Here is a 10,963-nt window from a genome sequence, read left to right on the forward strand (position 1 = left end):
TTAGAGACGGGGTTCCACCGTGTTAGCCAGGACGGTCTCGATCTCCTGACCTCGTGATCCGCCTGTCTCGGCCTCCCAAAGTGCTGGGATTACAGGCTTGAGCCACCGCGCCCGGCCGACTGTACTGTCTTTTAAGACATCATTTCACGTAACCACCCACCAATTCTCCCAAAGTTGATCCAAGGGCAGCCACACAGGGAAACTGCTTCCTGCGACAGACTTCTGGAACCCGTGCCCTCTGAGAGGTCATCGCTGGGGCCAGGCTTGGAAGGGGCTGGAAATGAGCTGAGGGGCACCCATGAGGTGAACCGCAGTCAGTGGTCCTCCAGTTTGGGGAACGTGGCACAGGGCAGAGCCCAAAAAGAAAGAGCCTGGACTCGAGTCGGCTGACCCGGGCTCCAGGCCCGCCCCACCTTGCCAGCTGCCCTGCTCACTTGCTCGTCTCTTCTGGGAGGACCAGCCCCTCCCTCCTGAGGCTATCCAGGGGAAGAGCTCAAAGCCCACCTCAAAAGCCTGCCTGGAGCAGGCACTGGGACTGGCAACCCCTTTCCCACTGGCCTCCCCAGGCCTGTTCCTTTCTCATCTGGACTCAGGAGGTTGGACTAGGCTGGGTCTCCTGAATGGTGGCAATTCTTAGCTCTGGGGACTGGGCGATGGATGCGGTGTGCAGACGTCGCGGGAGCACGCAGATGGCAAATGCTCAGCTTTTTAAGGAGCAAGAATCTATTTTCAGGCATTAATGTGACCAGAACCAGAGCATCCATAGTGTCCTTGGCCCCATCATCCCCTCTAAGTGAAATCTCCCTGGCAACCTGTCCCATTGCAGAAGCGTGAGCCTCCAGTCTACATCAGAAGCTGGGTGCCTGTCAGAGATATGCAGATCTCTAGGCCCCAGATCCTCCTTGTGAGGCCAGACCCAGGAATCTGCATTTTAAGAATTCCCCAAAGACACTGCTGCAGCGGTTCCAGGACTTGCTTTGAGAATTTCCACTCTGAGCCTCCCTGCTCCTCACCGCTGAGCGTTCCTCATTTCCAGGCTCAGCGCTCCCCCTGGCTCCCAGGAGTAATTCACAGAAAGTGAGACAGGCGGTCACAGACCTACCAGTGGGGGTCACTGCCAGCTGTGTCTTCACCTTGGTGCCTGGGTACAGATGCCTCCGCCACCACCAGGCAGAGAGCCCAGGAGAGCAGGCTCCTGGGCCTATGATGGGCCAGGCATAGCACAGGTGCTCAGCAAACACAGCGGATGAACAAATGAAGGGACGCCAGCTGGAACCGCTGCCTCCTGCACCAGTCCCCGCCAAGCATCCCTCGTAAACGGGCTTTCACCTTGACACCCAGTTGACTTCTACATTCTGCGTTCAGGGCCTGTCAGCTCTGGTGTGGTGCTGATGGGGAAGAGCCCTGTGCGTCCTACACTTGAGCTCATGTAATCCCATGGCAGTGCCTCCAGTTCCCGAGGTGCCTGGCTCTACCTCCACTTTATGAACGCGGCAATCAAGCAGAGCCAGAAGCGGTTTCCCAGGTCACAGCCAGGGAATGGAGGAGATGAAAGCTATCTTCAGCCCTCCACCCAGCTGACCTGTCTCCAGATGACACTGGCCCCAGCTGCCTAGTGCCCTCCTTGTTCAAGCCAGGGTCTGGGAACTGGAGAGAGGTGGTGGGGGGGGGAAGGGTAGGGTGGGCAGGGCCAGGGCCTGGGTCAGGGAGGATGCTGGCCTAGAGCGGGAAAGCCACAGCAGGTGTGGCCTGTTTCTCCCTGAAGAGAGGCCCAGCCCCCTAGTGGGAGAGGAGGAGTGGGAGGGCCCAGAAAGGAACCCGGTCCTGAAATCACGATGCCTGTGGGGGCTTTGGTGGTGGGGCAGTCCCAGGAACCACAAGGGCAGGCTGCGGCCATGAGGAAGGGCGTGGTAGAATTGGAGAGGGACACAGAAGGCCGTGGGGGGGAGGGGGCTTTCATAGGACAGTGGAAGCATCTATGAGGCCAAGAAGCAGGGGTCTGTGTCCTTGGAGGCATATGGGAGATGAGGAACCCCTTGGATATTCCAGAAGCTTCACCTGCAAGAGGAGGAGCGGGAGCTTCTCTCTGCTGCGCACGCCCCAGGGAGGGCTCCGCCACTATCCCGAGGCTGCCTGTTCACATTCCAGCTGTGGACGCTGCTGGCTGGGCCTGAGCAGGGTCTCGGGAACTCAGCAGGCCTGCCAGGTAACCCTGGGCCTACCCAGATGCCTGTGGGATGGGGACTTGGTCCTGAGGACCCTTTACGGACAGCCCACTGTTTGTCTCCATGCTGACCTAACCTGACACCTGGAGTTTCGGGAGGCGGAGGCTGACCCGGGGCCCTCTTCCCCTTTGCGGCCATCTCAGGGTGGCAGCAGGACGCCTCGTTTCGAGTTGCAGCTCCCCTGCCAGCTTGGGTCAGCCTCTCTTGCATCGGAAGCAGCTGGGGCATTTCCAGAGCATGAAAAAAGGCAGGAGACTTTTGCCTCACTTGGGGAAAAACAGATTTAGCGCTGGCTGGACTGGCCAGGTCAGCCAGGGCACCAGCCGCAGGCTGGCTGTCTGGCTGGTTGGCCAGACAGATATGGACGGTGCCAGCACGTCTGAGAAGCTTCCTAACTTGGGTCATGTCAGGCAGGGCCCCCAGGGACACCTGGGGACAGGCCATGCCAGGCCTGTGCTGGGTGCACATCACACATCAGAGCTGACGTTGACAACAGCCCAAGGGTCAGTAGGGTCACTGCCCCACAGCAGAGAGGAGGGAGCTGAGGCTCCAAGAGGGGGAAGTGACAAGTGTGGGTGACAGAGCTGGTGATAATGGAGCTGGGATCCCACTCAGGCTTCCCATCTCGCCAGCCTGGGGCAGGCTGCCTCCTCCAGGCTGGCCTCGGTGGCAGAAGACCTGGCTGCTAGCCCCACACAGCGTTGCTTGTTTCCTGAGAACCAGTGGCAGTGCCTTGTTCTCTGCCAGCCCTGGCTCCACCATCTGGGCACAGAAGGCACAGAACAGACCCAGGGTTTCCCAGCGTGCAGTGAGCTCACCACTCACTGGTGGCCTGTGCTTTTGGCTGGTATATGGTTGAACATTTTTTCACAGTTGCACTTTTTAAAAGAAAATTTAATGTGCATTAGAAACATTATAAAACTAGCATATCACAGTTGTGATTTTATAGCTACTATTGTTTAGGATGAGGCTAAGTTTTTTAAAAGTCCATTGATTGAAAGGAAAACATACGAAGGAAACCACAGTACAGGAGGCGTGTGGCTATAGCTGGGCTGGAGGGAATGTGGCCTGGGGGAGCCGGGCAATCCGTGTGGCCTCCTCGGTGGAGGCTGCCTTGCACTGTCTCCAGGCTTTGAATGCAGCATCTCGGACCCCACTCTTGGACTCCCCAGTCCCCCAAGCCAAGCATGAATGAGAGGCAGGGGAGAGCGCTCCTGGCTTAGCTTCGGATACCTGTCCTGGCTCTGGCCTTCCCAGGCATCCATGGCAGGGAAGGGACACAACCCAGGACTGGGGTCTCCCTGGGCAGTTTTAGTTCCAGAGCAGCACAGTTCACTGCCTGACTCGGGGGTGAGCGGCATTCATTGAGATAGGGGATGGGGGAGCTTTGTCAATAGTGCCACACTTACTGAGCCACGAGGGCGGGGTCATCGCCCCAGGAGAGCCAGGGCTAGAAGAAATATACATCAGCTGTGTGGGCAGGCACATCCAAAGCATGTGAAGAGCAGACCTCCCCACCCCTTGTTGTCTCTGATGGCCACCTCTGCCACCAACTGTCTGGCTGGAGGGGGTTGGATGGAAGGCTGGGAAGTTTAAGTGGGGAACCAAGAGAAGACAATGCCAGCCCACAAACACCGCCTGGGGAGGAGGGGCTGCCTGCCCCAGTGCCCGTGGCCCAGGAGGACGGTCTGGGATACCAGGTTGAGGGAGGTGGTGCAGTGGAGACAGAATGGGCTTTGGACCCAAGCCTACCTTGGGTATGACACTTAACCTCCATGAGCCTCAGTTTCCTCATCTATAAAATGGGCACAGTACTATTTCCCAGGATTTTTGAGAGAATTAAATGATACGTGGGTACAGTGGAGTACTTTCTGATCCATACATCTCTTCTTTTTTCTTCTCTTGTTTTGTTGTTGTTGTTGTTGTTTGTTTGTTTTTGCTTTTTTGGTTTTTGTTTTTTTGCCTTTTCTCTCTCCTTCCTCTTCAGATTGAAGTCACAGAGAAACACAGGAAAACTTCCTGGCTTGGGTTTCCAAAGGCCTCTGGGGGTTGAAGAGGTATTCTGCAATAATCAAAGCACTTGGGAAAAACAGAAGAAGAGCAAGAATTCCCACAGGCTGGGGAGAGATGGAGGGGAAGTGATGAGTTGGGACACGGAAGGTTCCAGAAGGGGCGCAAGTACCCTGCTGCCCAGCCAGCCCTGAGCAGGTGGGATGGCCCAGAGGAGAAACGGCTGTGGGGGCAGATCTGGATGGGCAGACCACACACAGCCTTGCCGAGCCCATGCCTCCCAGCAAAGCACACGAGGGGCCAGTGGCCCGGGATAGACGGCTCTGCCAGCCCCCACCTGTGACTGAGCATCGTCAGCCGCAGGCGAGATCCCCCTGAACACGGTGGTGCTACGTGAATCTCTAGCCCCCTGGGAAAACTGCAGGGGAGGATCCGGAAATGTCTGCCATCCCAGGAGAATGCAATCAGAATTAAAGTCAGAAAATGGAGAAAGTTCTAGTTTCGCCCAAAGGGGTTTATAGATAAAGATTCGTGGTCTGTATATTTGTGGAGCCCCTGGTCTGAAGCAGACCCAGCAATGTCAGCTTCCCCTGGCCTGCCCATAGGGATAGAGAGGTGGCCCCAGAGGCAGGTCTGGGTGGGTGGGGGGAGGGCTGAGAGAGGGGAAAGGGCCATCTGAAAGGGCAGGACAGTGCCTGGGAGTTTGCCCTGCGTCTACCTGGCGTGGAGCCTCCACCCTACAGTCCTCTATTTATAAATAAGCTCAGATGGCCTGATGAAAATCTGGGACTATTTCTGGAGCAGTGTGTCAGGCTGCAGTGGCATGAGGCCAGGCTGGGCCATGCTGAACTGGGCCACTCACACCCTCCATGTCCCTGGTGCTCACTTCGTCAGCTGATGGGGTCACTGGGGAAGCCACAGCTCCTCTTTGTCTTGCCCTTGTGTCTGTCCTCTCCTGCCTTCCGGTTCTGCCTACGGACGGCCACATCCATCTCTCAGGCACCTCCACCCCTGCTCACCCCCACTCATCCCTTTCTCCTCCCCAGAACCCACAGTGGCTTAGGACGAGCTCCTGCACAGCGGCCTGTTTCCCAGTTGCATCGTGTCTCCCTTTGCCTCTCTTGGCTCAGCCCTGGCCCCATCCCCAGGCCATCCAAGGGGCAGCCTGGTGAGTTTTCCTCAACTTTGCTAATGGCTTGATCTACACTCTTAAGTCAAGAGGGTGTCCCTGTCATTTGTGATGGCTGGACACACAGGAGCTGTGGTCAGGATGGGGCTAGAGGAGCTGAAATCCCAGGGCAACAAAGGTATTTAAAAGCACATCACAGGAGAAACAGCTAAAGAGTCTTGGAACCAGGAATCGTAAGCTGTCGGATGGGCTGAACTCTCTTGAGAGTGATGAGGTGCCCATCACTGAAAGTATTCAAGCAGAGAGTCATGGAATTAGGAGACTGGGAAGAGCATCAGACACTGAATGAAGTCTGCACTAGATGAGATGAAGAACCCTTCCAGCCCTGAGACCAAGCAGCCACTTCTCTGGAGCAGGCTGGCCCATCTATGTCCAGAAGGCCAGCCCTAGGCCAGCTTCTGAGCAAGGGGAGCTAAGTCCCTCCCCTTCCAGAGACTGCACAAAGTGTGTGCCACCCTCACGGAACCCTCCTCATCCACCGAAGAACTCTTCCTCACCTGACCTAAAGCTCTTCATTTCACACCACCTTTCAAGCGAATTAAGGATTAATTGCCAGCAGCAATCTCTGTCTCTTTTTGTTTGCTTTCTCTAATGGAAAACCCTTCTCTCGGGAGGGTAAGGTTATCAGTCATTCACAGCTCAGTTGTGCTGTGTTTGATTAGACTGGATGGCAAAGCTGAGTCCTGTTTCAGCTCTGTGTGATCCTGGGCCCTTGGAGCCTGTTTTCTCATCTATGAAATGGGAGTAATTATAGTGCTTATTGCACAGCTGTTTTAAGAACTAAACATTTAAATTGTCTAGAATGTTATACGAACATAAGCTAACATATTTTGGAGAAATGAGCCAAGATCAGTGGTGCCGAGGGAAGAATGGGCAGAGGTGAGCTGTGGGCAGCCGTGGAGGATGGTCCTGGGTGTGGCTGCCAGAGGGCATCGGGGGCCAGGAGACTCCAGAAAGGAGCTAGGAATGTTAGAGAAAACTGCAGTAACAGCCAGCACGCGTGAAGAACTGATTCGTACTACACCGTGGATGAACCTCAAGCATGTTATTCTCGGCAAAAGCAGACAGACACAAAAACTCACATAGCAAATGCTTCCGTTGATATGCAATGTCCAGCACTGGCAAATCCACAGAGACAGAAAGCAGATTGGTAATAGCCAGCAGCTGGGGAGAAGGATGGAGGGGAATGATGACTTAATGGGTACAGGGATCTTATTTTGGGGTGATGAAGATATTTTGGAATGAGATAGAGCTGGTGGCCGCATACAGCATTATGAATGCGCTAACTGCCATTGGATTATTCACTTTAAAATGGTGATTTTCATGCTATGTGAATTTCACCTCAATAAAAAAGGTACAAAATAAAAAGCCTGTTTTCCTGGACCCATGCTCTGGGGAGTGGGCAACCAGCAGGCAGACAAGAAGGAAAAGTGGATGGCATGACCCCACTTGAAGGCAAGGACACTAAGGCTCAGAGAGGACCAGCGTCTTGCTCAAGGTCACAGAGCACCTGTGTGACAGAGCAGGACACATGCCCAGGTCTGTCTAACTTATCGAACCCACACCTTGCATGTCACCACACTGTCCTTCTGGAACATTCTTTCCCTGGGGAGAGCCATGGCCCTTCCACCAGCCAGCTCTGAGGGGGTATTGACTTCTGTAAACAAAGTAATAAATAGCCCTGTGGGGCAGGCCATGCAGTTATTAGGGTGACCGTGAAATGTTCCCACAAAATGCCAGTAAGACCTTGGCCACCTAACCCGGAATAGCTGAAGAGTTAATTTTTTATTTGTGATAAGTGTGGCGGGCTCGGTGACAGCTCTTTGAGTGGTGTTTCCTGTAACTCGTCTGGCGTTCAAATATTAACCTCTACCCCAGGGAGCTTAACCATTAACCCTGCACCCTCAGTGGAGAGCCCCAGCAGTCCCGTCCCCCACACAGGTGCCAGGATAGAGCCTCGGTGCTAAGAGAGGCCCCCTGGGCACCAGATCTAGGCCTTGGCCATTTCTGCTCTTAGTCTTTTAGGGGATTTTTCCTCAGACATTACACCCGCTCCACAGTCCCAGATGGAGCCCTTGGCCCCGGCTTCTGACCCCCTCAGTGCGGCAGACCTGAAGACTTTTCCAGCAGGCAGAGTCCTTGGACATCTTTAGGGCTTTAAAACCATGTTTTCAAAGTAACAGATCCCCTTTCCTAAAATGCCCCCTGCAGAAGGTCAATATGCAAAACAGATCCCAGTGACAGCTGTTTGTGATGCAAGGGTCAGCTGAGCCACCCTATCACCCACCTGCATGCTGGCCCTCCTTGGTTCTGCCACCAGGGCCTGGCCAGACACCGCAGCTCTTGCAAAGCCAGGGGAGCCCTTTTCTCAGTGAGAGTAAGGTCCGGAAGAGAGGGGTATGGTCAGGGCTTGTCCAGGTCCCCCCAGTCAGTGTGAGGCAGAAGTCAAGCAGGAATCCCCAGTGAGCTTTCTCGGCCCTGGATGCACAGTCAGGACCTGGCACAAAGGGCTGCTGCACTGCATGGGGAGCCTTAGGGAAGAAAGATGAGCAATTCTGCTCAGATCAGTCAACCCAGAATTGAGATATGGACGTGGGTGCAACTTCCCACCCACATATGAATGTGCACTTGGCATTGGTAAGGTGACCGGAAAAGAGGTTCGCAGAAGAGGCACCACCCACAGGCAGGGCTGAGCGCCTAACTGGACCCCAGCCGTTCATGGCAGAGGTCAGCCTGGCTGCACCAAAGGGCTGGGACAGAGGCCATGAGAGGAGCTTCTGCCTTCTCCAGGTAGTAATTCACTTATTCCCCACAACAGCATCATGAAGTTGATCCGATTATTTCCCCCACTTTAAAATGGGCACACTGAGGAGTGGGGAGAATCCTCTACCCAAGAGCCCCAGAAAGGAAGAGTGGCACCAACTCCGGCTGACTCTGTTTGCTTCCTGGCTGGCATTCAGCCCTGCTCATCTCACCAGATCCAGCCGTGAGTGGCCTCACAGAAGACCCTCTCCCACCACAGTGGGGAGAGTCTCTTCCTCGAACTGTGACAGCCCAACAGGAATTCTGGGTGCTCAGAGGGGAGCAGGAACCCCAGCCAGCATGGTCACTAGTCAGGGCCTGAGTGAGGCAGGCAGAGCCGGCTCACCACTCCATAGCGGAGGGCCAGGGAAAACAGGGACTCACCTCTGTCCCCCAAAGCCAGACCCTGGAGAGCATCCCTCCACCGGTGACCAGGACCACATTGCTCGCCTCAGCTAATCTGTGACAAGCTGGGCAGCTGGGGGCATTTGTGTCCTCTGCAGGGGCCTCACCTGCCTCCAAGGCTCCATCTCATCTCCCACTCTCTCCTTGGGGCTGGCGGTCTTTTGTTTTCTCTTTTCTCCCTGCTCTCGGTCGTGTATCTGCCCTCATTCACTCAGTAAGTCAGTCAACAAACACACACTGAATCCTCAGTCTAGCAAGCCCTGTGTCAAAAACACTGGGGAAGAAAGAAGGTGACACTGTTACTGCCTCAGGCTGGGGCAGGGACAGTCCAGGAAACACACCTTTACAGTGCAGTGCAGAGGTGCGAGGAGAGAGAAACAGTCTCCTGCAGGAGTCGGGGTGACTCGCTTGGCCAGAGGAGCTATGGGCATTCAGACATCATTCCTAGAGGAGTCTGAAAAGGCGGGTGGTTTCAGAGGGAAGAAGATGGAGAATGGCGTTGTAGCAGAGGGGTCTGCTTGTGCAAAAGCTGGAGGCAGGAAAGAAATGGACAGGCAGGAAATTGCAAGCAATTTGGTTGAGAATTGAGCTGATTGGCGGTGTTTGGGGTGGAGATGTGGACAGGGGCCACGTCAGGAGCTGGGCCTCATCCTGGAACCACTGCAGAACAGTGGGACATTTTAAACACATCTCGTGTTCAGATAACCATCCCTTACTTCTCAGTGTAAATGAAAGTTCACCATCAGCCCCCGGAGAGGCTCCGCAGTCTAGGCCCTATCTCAGGGCTGCTGTCATCGGAATTTCAGGCATTGTCCTCGGGGAGAGGAGGTGGGGCGCACCCGCGGTTCGGCTGCACCTCAGGCTGGCCTTGTTGGTGCCTTGCTTCTTCCTGTCCCAGACACAGTTGCCGGGGGTAGCAGGAAATCAGAAGGCTCTCTCCGGTGCCCCCATGAATGCCATAAGACCATGGTCTGGCTCCCCAAGTGCAGTCAGAGCCAGAGGAAAAGTGCAGTCAGGTAGAGGGAAAGCAAAGGCTCACACTATGGGAGAGATGTCTGTTCTGTCCCTGTCCCTCGCGCAGTGGCCGAGTGCATGGGCTAAAGCACATTTGCAGCATCCACGCTGCTGCCTCTGCTGCTCACACGCCCTCATGTTCCTCTACTTCCAGTTGCTCCTGACAAATGAGGGCCGGGAGGGCTCCAGGCTGGCTCCTGGGTCCTCTTCCCTTCCCGCTCCTGTACTCTCCTGGTGCAACCTCTGCCTCACCTGCGCCTTTGCGGAGGTTTATCCCCAGCCCTCATCCCCACTCTGAAGTCTCACCTCTACACGTCTAAAACTACATTTGTGATTTTTTATCTCCTCTCCTCCAAAATACTGATCTTCCTTTACTTCTTCCTCCAGTTGCTCAAGTCAGACACCTGGGGGCCATCCTGGATTCTCCGTCTCTCACCTCATTCCCAATCCAGCTCATCACCGTGTGTGGTCAGTGTCTCCCACCCACACAGCTCTGCTATGGGTGTACACCTCTCCAGCCCTCGCAGCGGAACCTGCTTGTAACTCCTTAGCTTTAACTTTTCTGGGCATAACCAATCTCACTTTCACCCACTGGCCCAGTATCCCTTTGTCTGAGGGCTTTCTCTAGCTACTGGAGGCAATTCTGTCCCTAAGCACAGCAGGCTGGCAATGCAAGGGAATGAAAGCTGCGTTCCCTGAAGCAGCCCCACCTCTGACTGATGGGACACTGGTGGATGCATCCTCCAGCTCCTGTGCGACTTGGAGGCATGTGTTCCACACGTGCCCACAGTGATGACGCAACATTTACCAGCTTTCTTCCCTTCCCTGTCTTGGTTCCCAGTCCTACTGATCTGGCCTGGAGTCACCTGCTTCTGGGGAATCCAAACAATGACATCCTATCCAGTCCCAATGATCCTATCTCTTGCCTAGACCACCGGGCTCCCAGCGGGTCTCTCTGAACTACTCACGTCCTTTTCCAGTTCGCCTCCCACACTGTGGCAGAGGTGAAAATTCATAATGCAGACAGTCACACCCCGGCCTCCTAAGACTCTCCAGGGCCTTTGGCCACTCTTAGGATAGGATGAAAATCTCCCAAGGGCCGATGAGCCCCTGTGTGCTCATCCTGCAGCAGGATCCTTCATGTCTGTGCTCAGTAACCACCAGTCAGACTCAGGCCTTGGCTCAAACATCATTTCCTCAAGAAAGCCCTCATGGAGGCCCAGGCCAGGTCAAGCGTCCTGATTAGACACTCACGCAGACCCACATACTGCTCTTATCTCATCATTTTATATGAGTTTCTTTCCTTCCTTCCTTCCTT

General features: G+C 54.9%; 1 protein-coding gene and 1 long non-coding RNA gene across 2 annotated transcripts in view; one reads left to right on the plus strand and one right to left on the minus strand.

Annotated features, from left to right (window-relative positions):
* LOC113225123 overlaps nucleotides 1-6,792 on the plus strand; it is an 11,048-nt gene extending 4,256 nt beyond the window's left edge. Inside the window, exon 2 of the long non-coding RNA XR_003309761.1 lies at nucleotides 5,282-6,792. This is a non-coding gene — a long non-coding RNA (uncharacterized LOC113225123). The remainder of the gene's footprint in view (nucleotides 1-5,281) is intronic.
* Nucleotides 1-10,963, minus strand: part of SCTR (secretin receptor) — a 79,907-nt gene that overhangs the window by 39,373 nt on the left and 29,571 nt on the right. The window lies entirely within an intron of this gene.

The sequence above is a fragment of the Piliocolobus tephrosceles genome, chromosome 11 (assembly GCF_002776525.5).
Source record: "Piliocolobus tephrosceles isolate RC106 chromosome 11, ASM277652v3, whole genome shotgun sequence".
NCBI classification, from domain to species: domain Eukaryota; kingdom Metazoa; phylum Chordata; class Mammalia; order Primates; family Cercopithecidae; genus Piliocolobus; species Piliocolobus tephrosceles.